This window comes from Perissodus microlepis, chromosome 20 (genome assembly GCF_051167445.1).
Source record: "Perissodus microlepis isolate ML-2025 ecotype Zambia chromosome 20, ASM5116744v1, whole genome shotgun sequence".
In the NCBI taxonomy this organism is placed as follows: domain Eukaryota; kingdom Metazoa; phylum Chordata; class Actinopteri; order Cichliformes; family Cichlidae; genus Perissodus; species Perissodus microlepis.
Window position 1 is genome coordinate 32,161,147 of NC_140480.1, and position 15,695 is coordinate 32,176,841.

Below are 15,695 nucleotides of genomic sequence, written 5' to 3' on the forward strand. Positions count from 1 at the left end.
GTTTGTGTGCCAGGGCCAAATCTGTGCACAACAATTTTTTCTGTCTGTGCTGCTGAAAAGCAGTACCCACTCAAAACTGACTGGCAGAGTGCTGGAAAGCAGTCGAGGAAGGAACAGCTCTCCTTTTCTACTTCACTGTCAGCATAGACTGTATATAAAAGATGGGCGTACTCCCGTCATGCAATTTTTAAAAAGCTAAAAATGGCGTCAGTGAAGACACTTAGATTGAGGATTTGAGAACTGTACCATGCAAACCAGTGGGTGACGTCACAGTGGCTACACCCATCCTTTATTATACTACAAAGCCTTTAATTGGCAGTGATGGTACATGTAATTGGTACATTGCTGCTACCTGCAACTCTGGAGACTGTAAGGTGAAAGCAAACCTGCTCACAACCTTTTCATATAGCACATTTTACACATTTTACAGGACACAAATAAACAAGTTTGTTAAGTAATATGTAAGTTTCCAAAGTGCTTGAGTAATTTTAATAACTGCATAACTTCAGGTATTTCACTGGAACTGAGACAAATTAATCGGCAAGTAATTTAAAGTACTGCATAAGTCATTTTAAGTAGTGTATATCTTTATGTATTTTACAGGAAGGAAGGAAAAATTACACTGCAAGTAATTTCAAGTACTGCGTTTCTGGTAGTTTTGCAGAAAAATAGATAATCTTTCCCATCTTACACTTTGAATATCCTGTTTTTTTGTCTTGCTTTTTTCCATCTTTATTTATTGTTCATTTTGCTGATGTGCATAATAGATGTTTTGTTTCTCAACTATCCTGTATTTTTACCAATATAAATGTGCTGTTCTACTTTACCAGGTTACAAGAAAAAAATCACTAGTATCAACATTTGCATGTCTATGCCATCTTATAATGAACTTCTTTTCCCCCCATCACAATCATTGTTCAAACACAACTTTCAAAAGTAGTGTGCAGGACAGGTGTGCCGACCTTGCTGTAAAATACCTGGACCAGGTTAAGTCACTCCATAGTAAGGCCACACCCCAAACTGTACAGTGTACTTTAATTTTGTAAGATGGGGAAATATTATTTGTTTTTCTGCAAAATTACCAAGAAATTACGTGGTTCTTACTTATGTAGTACCTAAAATTACTTAATACTTGTGTCACCTTTACTGTAAAACATCTGAAGTCTACACAATATTACTTACACCTTATTTAAAATTAGGTAATAATATAAATTTGGTTATGTAAAAACCTCCCTTGTTCGCCCTCATTCTAGTGTGTATACTTTTAATCTGTAGATAAATATAAATACATTGTCATTTCAAATAAAATACATGATATTATATACGAATATGGGAGAATTAATTAATCAGAGGCCATATTGTAAATGGTTTATTAGACCATCTGCTATAAAAACAAGAAATCGCTTTTTATGTCCTTCTAATTTCTTTAAAAATAAAAGTTATATTGTTATTTATTTAAAAATTTACAAACTGAAATCATGTTTTTATGGCAAGATTTAACCGACATACCAGACGTCTCTGAAAAGTCAGAAATGAATCAATCAAAACAATCAACCACTAAAACTATTTTTTTCTGTTCAGGAATCCAAGTAAATAACTCAAATTTGGACTCCTAAACAACAAATTCACTATTTTCTTCTGCTTTTTAAGCAAATTTGAAAATCATTGCATATTAACGATATGCAGCTTCTCAGCCAAGCTTGCTCGCATCAGCTGGTAAGTTAGCATTAGCATTCCACCCCAAGATTTGGCCTGTTTTGCTCAGAGAAACCGGGGAACTGCACATAAACAGTCTATGATGGAAACACTACAGGTGCATTTGTTGATAAGCTAAAGATCAGTTTGTCAGCGTAACTGCTGAGTGGCTGAACTTTCACAGCATAGAGGACACTTGAAACACTAACCAAAGGAATTTCCACAAACAGCTGAACACTGCAGCATGTCTGCAGCTCCACCACGTGCAGCAGAACCGTCAGTCAAAATGAAGATGCACTAAAGCAGATCTCTAACATATGGCACCTCACAGATGTTTTATGGAAATTTGCAGGTAAACAGCAAGAAGGGTTTTTATTTTTTGTTGTTGCTGTTCATTTCTGTATAAAATGTCTAAATATAAACGGCGATGTTTACATGTGGTGATTGTTTAATTTGTCAATGTGCACGTCCTCCCGAACGCTCGCTGCTGAGAACAGAGTCGGCAAAGATTCGGCTCAAGTTTCCAGGAAATTAGCTGAAAATATGTGACTGTAAACTGAAGTGTTACAGTGAGAAGGCAGAAAGTGACTCCACCATCCTGTCTGTCTGACAGGCAGCGAGACAGCTGGTTAGCACTGTGTGTGTGTGTGTGTGTGTGTGTGCGTGCGTGCGTGCGTGCGTGCGTGTGTGTGTGTGTGTGCGTGTGTGTGTGTGTGTGTGTGTGTGTGTGCGCGCTCCACAGGGAGCGATTGAGAGAAACCAGCTTCTTTATGGATTATTAATATCACCTCCAGCTACACACACAGTTAGTGTGTGTGTGATTTCACACACACACAAACAGGGGAGGATGGGAGGGTGGGTGGGGGAGGGTTGGGTGAGTTTGAGGAATAGGATGGGGGGGGCTCAGCAGTTGGTGCGATCAAGGACACTTCATTCACACTCCACTCTACGGTGCATGCATGTGTGTGTGTATAATCGGTGTGGAGGCCCCACCCTAATCTGGGATCAACAATAGACCCCCAAACACCCACCCAGAATGCCCCTTTACTCGTCTTTGTGAGTTCTTGTTTGTTTCAACTCGTCCTCCGGTCACCCTCCAACCCCCAAACACCACAATGCACCCCGCCCTCCTCCGCCCTCCTCTTCCTCCGTCTTATCAGGTCTGTCAGTTCAGGTTCAAGCCGCCACAAAAAACATCAAACACACCTGCTACAGCAGACTGCACACGGCCCACTTAATGAACCATCTCAGAATACTAAATTCTGCCATGGTTCACTGCAGAAGTAACTATTTTTAATTTCTGGCTTATCCAAAGATTCTCTGCAGGATTAATCAATTGAGAACTTCATCAATAAAACATCAAAAACCGGTAAAAACATGAATCCGCGGGGACATCCTTCTATGTCTTTTATACGTCTAAAACTTCCGAAGTTTCGTTCAGTATATCACTTAAGAACTTAATTAACTGAGTTATTTTACATTAGCAGGCTTTTGTCCAAATTTAGAACAAGCTGTAACCAAATTTCATGAAAATCTCAAAAACATGAATTGAAGCGTGTTTTCTTCCACCATCTTTGTGTGAATTTGACTTCATTGGTTCTCACAGCAGGTGGAGATTATCCTCAGTCTGTCCATTAAATGACTTCAGAAGCAGACTGCAGTCTAAGCCAGAGAATCTCTAATATAACCAGTAACTCGCACTCTCTCAGATTTCTTAGAGGGCACACATGAGATAATCCTGAAGGAAAAGCCGTGAAGTCCAGAAAATGAAGTGAAAAATCTTCATCATGTTTTTGATAAACGAGTTGGACACAATAGTTCAGATTTTGATTGCAGTAAAATACCGTCAGGTGAGTTTTAGGGACGTCACAGCAAGGGAACATTGGTGCCCTCAGAAGTTATCGCTCAAAATACTAGTTGTTTAAAGGAATCACTCATAAGTCAGCAGTGTAAAACACTAGTAAACCCTCATTAGGATGCATTCCCATACAGCTGTGCCTGTCTGTGCTGGTAAGTTATAAACACCCACAGTAGCAAGCTAAGATGACATTTGGATGAACAAGCTCTGCATTAAAAAATGAGTGATTTTATCTCCGCTGTGTCAGAGTAAACCGGCACGAAACCACAGGAATACAGTGACAGCTGACCACGTTCTGCAGTTGACTGCCTTGTTTATCAAAACTTTAACAGATATATTGTTAAAAATGCTCACTCTGACTGTGCCAGCTGACAGACACCAACACCAATTTGTCTAGCAGCAGGTGAGTGCGTTTTCCCTGCAGGCCTTTACAGACACAGCACCAACATAAGGATGCTCTTCTTTAACTACAGCTTGGTGTTAATACAGTCACACAGGAGAAGCTGTTCGGCACGCTCCGCTCCCTCATCAGCTGCCTCCAGACTCTCCAACTGGGCGAGTGCACATCCTCCACCCTGAGCGCTGGGATCCCTCTATGGTTGTGTGATGAGCCCCCACCTTCATGCACTCTTCACGCATGGCTGCTAGCCCAGCCACACTTCAAACCTATTGTTAGGTTTGCGGGTGATATGACAGCCTTCAGGCTCATCAGACTGCAATGAAGCTGCATTTACGGAGAATCAGAACCTGAAAACATACAATGTTCAACAATAACCTGGTTCTGAAATACCACAAAGACCAAGGAGGTCTTTGAAGAGAGCCCCCACCTTTGGGCTCCTGGGAATCCCCATTAAAGAGGACCTCTGCCTGTCTGACAGGATGTCTGCAGTGCTGGGGAAAGATGTGCCTTCATTAGAGCCTTACTGGGAGGGCCAATATATTGGTCCGTTTTAGCCATATATTGGCCTGTATATTTAATAAATGAAAATCTAAAACAGTAAAGAAGAGCTGGGAGAAACTCCCATCAATGATATAAAATGATGACATCACACAGTTTGTTCAACACAAGGCAACAGTACAACAACTAGTAGATCCAAGCAGTCCTTGACTTAATGTGATCATTCATATTTTGTTTAGTCACATGACCAACTCGCTACCCTGGCGGGCCAAACATTACTCCATCATGAGGGCAGATAGTGGACAGTCGGAGTACTATTGTTTTTTTTCACCCGTCTCAAGGCAAGATTACTTGGATCAGCGGTCCTCAACCTTTTTTGCGCTACGGACCAGTTTATGTCCGACAATATTTTCACAGACTGGCCTTTAAGGTGTCGCGGGTAAATACAACAAAATAAAACCAGTACGGTACCAAAAAAAGAAGATTTATTCATAACACACGGGAAAAGACCCAGGGAAACCGAGTTAATGATAAAAACGATTAAAAAAATAACGATAAAATCCCTGAAAACCATAAATTTCACACCTGAGCCTCAACTATCGCGGCCCGGTACCAAACGACTCATGGACCGGTACCGGTCTGTGGCCCGGGGGTTGGGGACCGCTGACTTGGATCATCTATCCACACATCCATCAATCGAAAACTAAGATGTGAAGAGAAACTACACATTTTGGGGACTTGTTCCAAAACCAGCGGTTTTATTTAAATCTCTGAAAGTGGTGATGTGTCCCCCAGAGCTTCAGCTCAGTGTCATCTACGTGTATCTTTGCTGACCTCACACCACTGCAAGGATGAAAGCTTTCAAAGTACAGACAGCTACGTGCATTTTCTTTGTGGATGGGTAGGTAAGACGGCCGTGTGGGAGATGAAGAACAAGAACTTGTGTGTGGTTACGACATATAACATAAGTGCTACATAGCTAGCTTAAATGAACTACCACGCTTATGTTTTGCTGACTTGGACAGAGTAGGGCCAGAGAAGTTCCAGTAGTATTAATTTGTCACATTAATGTCGCATCATAACAGTGAAGTCAACAGAGTATTCTTCCAGTGTCGGGTAAATCATTCCTACGGTTTAAATGAGCCACCACTGACAGCCGGGGCTGCTGTGGAGGGAGGTGTTGGTGCCATACTCCAGAAACTCTGCCCTGCTGGCAGCTGTAAATAAACGCTGATTAGTGCATCCAACTGCACAGAAGCTATCTGGCAAGTTAAACTCGAAGACGTTCAAAGGATGGCTGGAGGGCAAAGGACTGCAGTGCTCCAGGTGGGCATGTCCCAGTGGCTCTGACATCATGTGAAAACTAAGGATAAAAAGATGATGTTAGGGAAATATTTGTGCTTTGTGTGTTGAAATGCAAAAAAGGTAACAAAAATTGGCCAATAATATTTTTAAATAACCAAATATCAGTTCTGGTTCTTTCTGGTTTGAGTTCATATTCTTTGATTTGTTGTTGGTGGTGGTTTCGTTTCTCTTCATGGTTTTGTGCTCATGTTATAGTTTATAGTCTTTAGGTTTCTGTCTACGTGTCTCCCTGTGTTTCATGTTTTTGTCTCCTTGTCTCAGTGTCAAGTCCGTGTCTTTGTGTTTGTCTCATGTTTCCTCTTTTACTTTGACAGTCTCACGTCCTGTGTTAGTGTATTCCCCGTCTCGTTATGTTTGATCTTTCCCAGCTGGGTTTCTACCTCCCTCGTTAGTCCCTCGTGTGTTTTCCTCTGCCCGTTGTCTCGGCATCCCCACGCCCTGAGTGTTTCCTGTGTGGTCCTCATCATCCACGCTCCTAGTTTCTAGCTCTCCAGTTTATAGTTTCCCAGCATCTCAGTTCCTCATTTCAGTTGTTGGTTTCTGTATTGAGTAATTTTGCTACATTGCAATAAAGCTGCCTCTTTTAGTTTAATTCAGTTCAATTTCAATTTTATTTATACAGTGCCAAATCACAACAACAGTCGCCTCAAGGCGCTTTATACTGTAAGGTAGACCCTGCAATAATACATACAGAGAAAAACCCAACAATCATATGACCCCCTATGAGCAGCACTTTGGCGACAGTGGGAAGGAAAAACTCCCTTTTAACAGGAAGAAACCTCCAGTAGAACCAGGCTCAGGGAGGGGAGGGGCCCTCTGCTGTGATTGGTTGAGGTGAGAGAAGGAAGACGGGATAGAAGACAAGCAGTGGAACAAAGCCAGAGATTAATAACAAGTGTGATTCAGCAGAGAGGTCTATTAACACATGCTGAGTGACAAAGGTGACTGAAGAAGACTCAGTGCATCACAGAATCAGCCTTTGTGTTCGTGAGTCCTGCATTTGGGTCCTTATCCTAAATATTCTGTATCAGTTGGCCTGTAATCAGTTACATTTGAATAGATATTGTGATAGTTTACAAACAGTCATTTAAATGATGTTTACTGTTTGACCCAGCAGCATTATAGATGTCAACCAATGATTCTGGCTGGCTTTATCCACCCAGGTTTCAAAGCAAAGTCCATCCAGAAACAAGGTGATGTCATGGGGTTTGTGTCCATCTTTTATATACAGTGTTTGGACAATAGAAAAAATAAAAATGCACTGAGTGACAGCTTCTTCTAAACGCTGTGGCTTTGCTGATCTCAAGCTTCCCCTGTGCTGATGTCACACCCAGGTACCCCACCACCACTTAGTACCTGTCACACTGCACCTGTAGTACACTGACTCTGGCTCATGCTCTTTACACCCTGAGGTTGTGTCTGTTTACAGAAAATCAGTCCGCTTTGATTCGATTTACTGGATCAATCTGATTAATCCTCAGTGTAAAAGTTGAGGCTCTGAATTCAGCTCTGCAGCTGCTGGAGTCCTCGCTGATTGACCAGCAGTCCCTGGAGGGAAAAACGAAGCACCTCCATTCAGCCGCTGGGGGAGTGTGAAATGCATTCTGGGATAGCTGGCTGCCACAGTGTCCAAAGAAAACACGGGGAGTGAGACAACTTCAGCCAAGAAAACTCGTACTCTTGAAGTGAAGCTGCTCAGAAGAATGCAACCAAAACAAAAGAAAAACATGATGGAACCTGGATCAGGAGAAACACGCACGCACACGCAGACACACAGCCTCCTGAGGATTGGTGTGTGCGTCGTCGTGGTTCAAATCAGCAGCAGCCAGCCGCTGGCTGAGAGTCCCTGAGGAATCAAACCAGCAACTCTTTCATCTGCGGGAACACATGAAACACACACACACACACACACACACACACACACACACACACACACACACACAAGATCCTCTGATGTTCTGCAGCCAGTGGTTGTCCTACAGGATTAATAACATTAAAGGGTCAGTTCACCCAAACCAGCAGTGCCGTTTTCTGCTCAGAGGGTCTGATTCTGGTTCCAGGTGGACTCTGGGGTCCGTTTGGGGCAATTTATGTTTGGAGATTTGATTTTATTAAGAATTCAGAAACATAAATTGATAAAACATAAAGTCAGATTTTCTCTGTATTTCTTGTTTTTATGAGTCAAACTATGTTCTAATCAGATTTTATGTATGAAAAGCAGCAAACATCATTCGGGCCACAGATCGATTAATTGTTCGGTGCATAAAACATCAGAGAACAGCTCGGCTCAGTTTCACAGAGCAGCGTGTGACGTCAGCAAAAGTCCAAACCATGAAAACACTTCGCTTCACGTCAGCATGTTTAAGAAGTTCTCGATTCAAACACGTAAACAGTCATTCTCCTTTGATCAGCTGATCAATCTACGGCCTGATACGTGCGGCTCTGCTGGTTCGTCTCGGGGTCTTTGCTGGAAAATGTGGCTCTGAAGGAGACTCCTCTTTTTACTATTCTGAGCGCTGAAGATAATCTCCGGTTATTTCACTGTTGCTGTTTCTGTTGCTGATGTTTGTTCAAGATAAACGCTAATAAAGAGCTTCAGGTGACAAAACTGAGAAGAACTGAAAACCATGCCAAGAGCAGCTACAGCAGTCATTACTCTGCTGCTCATCCACGAAAATGCTCACAGTTTACTTTATATTTTAACTTTTACGACTACAACGCTATAAATAAAGTCGATAAAGAAGTAAGGAGGTCTGAGTGAAGATCACGAGGAGCTGCTGCAGACAACACGGAGGAGGGCGGTTTGAGAAACGAGCAGGACAACTTTCAGTTGGTTCGCGAAGCTCCTCACTCGGAGGAAACAAATGAAACCTGGAGATTTTTAGACACTTAGACAAGCAGAGATACAGCGAGCGGTGATCGGGGGAAGCTTTCTGTGGGAAGATGCGGCTCACTGGTAGCTGTGCTAAGCAAGATTACAGCTGACACAGCAGCGAGCATGCGGGTGAGTCGCCACTCAGGAGACTCTTGAGTAGAAATTCATGGGAAAACTGCCCAACGCCAGTGATGGAGTGATGGCGGTTGCCCCGCCGCCTCTTAAAAACCCAATCTGCTTTACAACATATTAGCCAATCATGACGGGGCACACAGCCGGCACACAGCTTGATGACTGTTTCAGCTGTGTGCTGGTGAGTACAGCTGCTCCTTATCAGAGCAAAGATATAGCCCAGTGTATGTTCTCACTCTTTCTGGTTCACTGCATCCATAATGTGTCAGAGAAGGAGGCGGGAACTCTCACCGACAAACACACCAAACTTTTCTACCTATTTTTAAACCAGACTTAACTGATCTTAAGTGATCGCGTCCCCAAACATCATCCAGATCTGGAGATCAGCCTCGCTCACTGAACCTTCTGCAGATATTAGATCTTAAATTAATTCCAATTATCTTTAAAAGAACCTGCAGACACATAACAGCACCTGTGCAGGCGTGTGTGCATACATGGAACATGTGATAACAATTCCCAGGAGCACACACACACACCCAGTGTGTACAGTGGAGTAAAACAGATGGTCACACAGATTGTATTAGAAACTGACAGCTAATCAGACACACAAACAGTGAAGCGCACACACTGTTGCTGTTTCCGTCACGTCACACTGACTTCAGCTCAGCTCCTCGAGACTGACAGCAAACCGGGCGAACACTTTTATTTCTGCATGTTTACGAAACAAATCACATTTCAACTCAAATGTATTTTCTTTATTTTGTCTTTTTTGTGTTTCTCATGTTTCCCAAACTGTCATTTATCTTTAGGAGACAGAGTTATATAAATCATTACAAAAGTCTTTATCACATTATCTGCAGGGCTGAAGATAATAATTCCCCTCCTGAGGGGAAGGAGTTGTTAGCAGGGCCCCCTTCACACATGTCAGTAGGATTATTTCCCCAGAAACCAGCGAGCAGTCCACACCTGACCCGATTACTCAATTAGCAGATAGACGGGAAATTATCTGGAAGCAGTTTTATTACTGATAAGTATTGTGAGTCATTTCTAAACACAAAAGAAGAAAGAGGAAAAAAAACGTGCTCCGTCGCTCTCATTGAGATGTTATTTGACGTTTTCTGAACAATCAGTAGATTATGAGAGAAAAATAGAACCTGCTTGGATGTCTTCTGCCTCCACATGGCTTCAGTCAAACTTATCTTAATGTAATAATTGTAATTAAGGCGACTGAACATGATTATTCACTAACTTAACAAACATTGTGCAGTTACTAAACTTTTTGAAATGTTTCCTTTTATGTTGGATCTCCTCAACTTATTGAACTTTAATTTTATATTAATAAGTAAAAATAAGGAGGTAGGTGTGAGGGAGGACATCCAGCTGTTTGAGCTTGGTCACGACTCACATCTTTGGGACTATAAAGTATCACATGACCCAGTAAAAGATTGTGAGAGACAAAGGCAGCTGCAGGAGCGCCCGATGATCTTTCCACAGGCTCATTGAGGAAAATGTCACTTCCTCTTGTGAGTCAGTGCGGGCCTTTATTTATAGAGGGGGTGGTAATGCAATTTAAAGCAAACATAAAATACTATGAGAGTAAAATTTTAACCCCGATTATCTTGTTGTTACTTTATAAACCTTTAGAAACTAACTGAGTTCAGATGTTAGAAGCAGATCCTCCCTCAGAGTCTCTACACAGCACTCGGAGCACAGGGCGGGGGGTGGAGAACCAGAATCAAGAAACCACTGAGCGACACATTTCTGAAGAATCTCCGTCCAATTATTTGGATCCTGTCCAGAGAAAGATACTCAAAAACGACAGGTGAGCACGACGGTCGGTACTCTGTCTGGGAACAAGGGAGTCATGCTTCCTGGGGACATTTAACAATCCTCTTCCCCTGTATTAGGATCCCCCCCCCCCCCATCTCCACCGTCTCCAACTTGTTTCCTAAATATGATGACTAATATTAGTTTACATATTCCCCTAACAAGCAAAAGATCCCCGGTTCGAAAAAACAAAACTCTTTCGGGTTGTGTTAGGGAGGGCATCCGGTGTAAAAACTGCCAAATCAGACACGCTGTGAATAAGGGAGCAGCCGAAAGAAGCTTCCTCGTTAACATTTATTTATTCTGATCTTTCTCTCACATCATCATGAACACTTTTTCTATCTGTTATTTATGCCTTCGCACCTCCACAAACACATTCAGCGCAGTAGTAAAGTACATTGTACAACCAGAGCATATAGAAATATAGAAATGACACATTAACACCAGCAACCAAAGTGGTCTTCACGGTGATCACACACAGGACTAAAATAATCACATATTTCTCACATCTGTGAAGTGATGTTGTCACTGATTCTGCAGATTCTGCCCCGTTTAAAAAGACCTCACTCTGTTTGTATTTGCTGATTAATCAATTAGCTGATCAGATCAGCTCATCTGCTAACACTGCATCAAATCCTCTGCAGCAGGAAACGAGGAAACACGATGATGACTTTCAGGAAACTAGAGCACTCTGTGCTGGTGTTACTGGTGCGAGCCCAGTTGGACTAAAACTGCAGATTAAAGCACATTAAACCTGTGTGTGTGTGTGTGTGTGTGTGTGTGTGTGTGTGTGTGTGTGTGTGTGTGTGTGTGTGTGTGTGTGTGTGGATTAGACGTGATTAAGCTGAAGCAGTAATCTGACTCTGAAGCTGGACTCAGACTAAACCCTTCAGATTAGTCAAATGGGCATTTCGGTTAAGTAATCTTCATCTCACTGATGATGAGGAGGAAAAGGAGGTGGAGGAGGAGGAGCATGATGTCACTGCCTCAAGCTGATCACATGCCAGGGTGGTCAGTGGGTGAGCTTCATTCGGGTTTCTGGGTTAAATCGGGTAAAAGAGTCTTCAGGTTGTCTCTTTAAACCAGAGTCCATTCAAAAAAATCTACAATTTAACAGTTTTATCAGTGCGGCCCTGAACTGTGACTGTCAGGCTGATGTAGGTATCTAATGATTGCACAAAGAAACAAAGTCATGCATTAGAGCTGCTCCTCCAGCAGTGAAACCTTCATTTTGTTTTCAATAAACTTTGACCACACCGCCTCTATTTTAAATCTGTTAATTGATTTTCATCAGTTTCCATTTGTTCCATCTACGTGTGAATCACCTTTACTGTGAATTATCAAGATTAATAAACATCGGTTATGATATTTTTTCATTATTTGGACAGTTTTTATGTATTTGATGGATTTTGTTGTTCTATTATAATCTTATTGTCTTAATTATGCAGCATGTGGGCAGCTCCTGTTCTTTTCAATAAAAAGGAGCTGGAGGAATAACACGGCTTTACTTGTGAGTTAAACTGAAATAATTTAATCGATAATCAAAATTCATGTTTGGATTTTTTTCAAAGTCTCTGTGATTTTTTTTTCTGTTTTTCTCTAAAAGAACGAGGTTTTGTATAAAAGAAACCTGGAGTGTGTACAGTCAGAAATCCAAACACAAAATCATTTCAACCAGAATCATAAGAAAGACGTGGTGTTCAAACGAAAAGCAGCACAGATGGAGGTACGAGTAAATCTTCTGAAAGGAAAAAGAAGGTTTTTAAAACTTAATGTTGAGGAAAACCTTTTAGGCAGATTCTTTCATATTTCACCTGCAGCTTTCATGTCCTGCTGACCAAAACTGGCAGCTGTCATCAGAGGATGGGTACACTGAGGTCAGAAAGCTGTGGACATGCTCAGTAACAATACTCAGGCAGCCTGTGATGGTTAAAAGACGCTCAGTTGGTACTAAGGTGCACAAAGTGTGCACAGAAAATATGCTCCACACCATTTCACCAGCAACAGCCTGAACTGTTCATACAAAGCAGGATGGATTCATGCTTTCATGCTGTTTAAAGTCTGTCCCTATCATGTGAATGATGCAGCAGAAATTGAGACTGACCAGACAATGTCTTTCCAGTCTTCTCCTGCCCAGTTTTGGTGAGCCCGAGGGAGCTGCAGCCTCAGTTTTCTGTCGACCGAGTGTGGTCTTCTGCTGCTGTAACCCTGCTTCAAGGTTCAACGTGTTGGCCGTTCAGAGATGCTCTTCTGCAGCAGTGGGTGGTTATTTAAGTAAATGTTGCTTTCTTATCGCCTCAAAGCAGCCTGTCAACACATCATTTTAACCCAGAGAGCTGCAGCTCACAGGGTATTTTCCCTTTTACAGACCATTCTCTGTAAACCCTGGAGATGCATGTTTGGGAAAATCCCAGCAGATGATCATTTTCTGAAATACTCGGACAGACCCTCTGGCACCAACAACCATCACTGTTCTTCCTCATTCTGATGAGTAGGTCAGCTTGACCATGTCTACATGCCTAAATGCAATGAGCTGCTGCCATGTGGTTGCCTCATTAGATATTTGTGCTAACAAGCAGTTGAACAGGTGTACCTAATAAAGTGGCTGGTGAGCTCAAGTGACTGGAAACATTCCCAAGATAGCAAGATGTCTGGAAGAGGAGTGGGTAAACTGAAGCAAGTTAACTGAGCACTGGAATCCAGATTTAAACACAGTTTCTTTCTGTCTTTAAAAGCATGAAATTTAAGTATCTGAACAAACCATTCTGCTCTTTTTCCCACTTTGTCAGCAAACCACAGACTCAGACCGATAATCTCCTTCAGCACCATCAACCGGATTGTCACTGCAAACTAAACCAGAGCGCCACTTCTGCCTCTGGAAGGAGTCCCAACAACTTTACTATTCTATAGGCTACATTCAGCAGGAGCCAACATGCTGCAAACACAGACAGGAAGTCTGATACACCAACAAAGCAGCAGTTAAAGCCTGAGCAGGATCTGTGGAAGGGTAACACAGTGCAACTTTAAAAACTGAATCAGGACCAGCAGATCTGCATCAGCCTGGAGTCATGTGGTATCCAGGAGCTTAAGGGGCCCCGAGGGCCCAAACAGAAAATATCAGCGGCCCTGCCCAGTTTCCCTAGGAATATTGACCACATTAATTTAAACTGGAACAAAGAGCAGGTCCAGCAACTTTCTGTGTGTTTGTGTAGGAGGAGGAGAGGGGGAGGACAGGGAGGGAGGGGGGGGGGGTTGTATTGTTTTTTGTTTATGTTCTCAGAGTGTCGCGTGATGCTCACTTCCCTTATGCAAGTCTGCAAAGGTGACTTCTAAACTCGCTCCAGCCATAACAGCAGCACAGAGTGTGAGAGTGTGTGTCTGTGTGTGTTGGAATGCCAGCTATTCAGTGGCTGCTGCGGCCGTGCCGTGCCGTGCCAGGACAGGCTGGAAACGGCCGACACGGACACACACAGAAGCACTCAGTGAGGAGGCAAACTTACAAACTGAACCCAGCACCACATTTATCACTGCTGCTGTTAAACCGGCTTCACTCAGACGCCGGCCAGACTCCCTGACGGGAATGTCCACTTTTAAACTCCCAGTCCAGAGTCTGAGCCGCTCTGTATTTACGGCTCTGTAAATTAAACCCGGGGAACATAACCTGGTGCTGGTCATAATATCAATGTTTCTGAGCGGAGTCAAAGAGCATCTCTTCCCGGTTCTAAAACCATCGGCAGCTGCCTCCCTCAGATAAACAGCCTAACGGAAAACCGGCAAAATCTAAAACTACTACATTCCTGAATGGAGTCTGGCGTGTATTGGGCAGACACGCCTGACTCTCACGCCTTTTCCTTCCTACAGCAGCGGGACAACTCAGAGCCGTGACAAGGGGGGACGATGAGGTCCGGGTCCGACTCACCTGAGCTCGCCAGGCTGCTGTGCCGTCCTCCCGGCGTCCGAGTAGCCCGAGAAACTTCCAAAAGACCCCAGCAGACACCCGGATCCGCACAGTCCGCGCGGAGAGACGCACAACAGGTTTGACAGAGACCCCGCCCCGCTGCGCTCCAAGGTCCACAGCCGAAAACCCACCGCGAAGCCTGGCTTAGAAATTCAGAGGTTTTAATAATTAAAAGCTATCGATCCCATCTGTCCAGTCAACACTCAGTGTCAGTCAGAATATCGATCCTCTGAAAGTGAAATACTTCATGCGTGGGTTCAATATGAGGGGGAAAAAAGTTATATGAATAAAATAGGCGACTTTTACCTCTGATACTTACGATGGGCCAATTAAATCCACGTTTAAATAACTCAACACGTAAAGTCTTATTATTAATATTACAATGTGGGTTTTTAGCGGATGAGGATGTATCCAGATACTTTTGTTCTAATAGCAGTACTAACAAGCAAACGTGTAGTTAGTGTAGTACAGACGCATCCCTAACAGTAAATTCTCGCGTATGATGCTACATCTTGTACCCGTGTGACGCCTATTTGAAGAGTCGTGTGGTTTCCAGAGTCTCCGTAAACCACCAGTACAGTTTACTAAACCACAGTGGAGTACGTGTTTTATTAGCCAAACTCTTAATTTGAAAAGCCAACAGGGATTAAACTGGTGAAACTGGGCAGAGGTAGGAGCGCTTTTAAACCACGGGCTGGCAGGGGTTAAAGGTCCGGAACGCAGTTGAGTCTCACAGGCATGTTAGTGCGTATTTCTGTTGAATGAGTTCCTTTTAAATAAGCCCGGCATCGTTTCCAGCGACGGCATGCACATACTCGCTCAGTAATCACAAACTAATGACATCCTACGAACAGGATACACCTTCAGCGCCTTTTCTAGTCCTCATCCCTGTGATGCGTTCAAGGTGCAGATGTAACTTCATTGCGCCCGTGGTAATCAGAAGGTAGCCAGCGCAAAAAAATAACGTTTGTTAATGTGCGTCAGACTCAGACATGGAGACATTTGTAAGAAAGATGAAGATGAAGCTTATTTTCAAAGGTAGGACTGCTCAGCAAATTCAATTTGATCATCTGGAAATGCAAATCTT

General features: G+C 43.0%; 1 protein-coding gene across 1 annotated transcript in view; it reads right to left on the reverse strand.

Moving 5' to 3' along the window:
* The window catches only part of plxnb3 (plexin B3), a 95,452-nt gene extending 80,739 nt beyond the window's left edge, over nt 1-14,713 (reverse strand). Inside the window, exon 1 of the mRNA XM_084918216.1 lies at nt 14,570-14,713. The gene's annotated coding sequence lies outside the window, so the exon portion shown is untranslated. The remainder of the gene's footprint in view (nt 1-14,569) is intronic.
* Between the last annotated feature and the right edge of the window lie 982 nt (nt 14,714-15,695).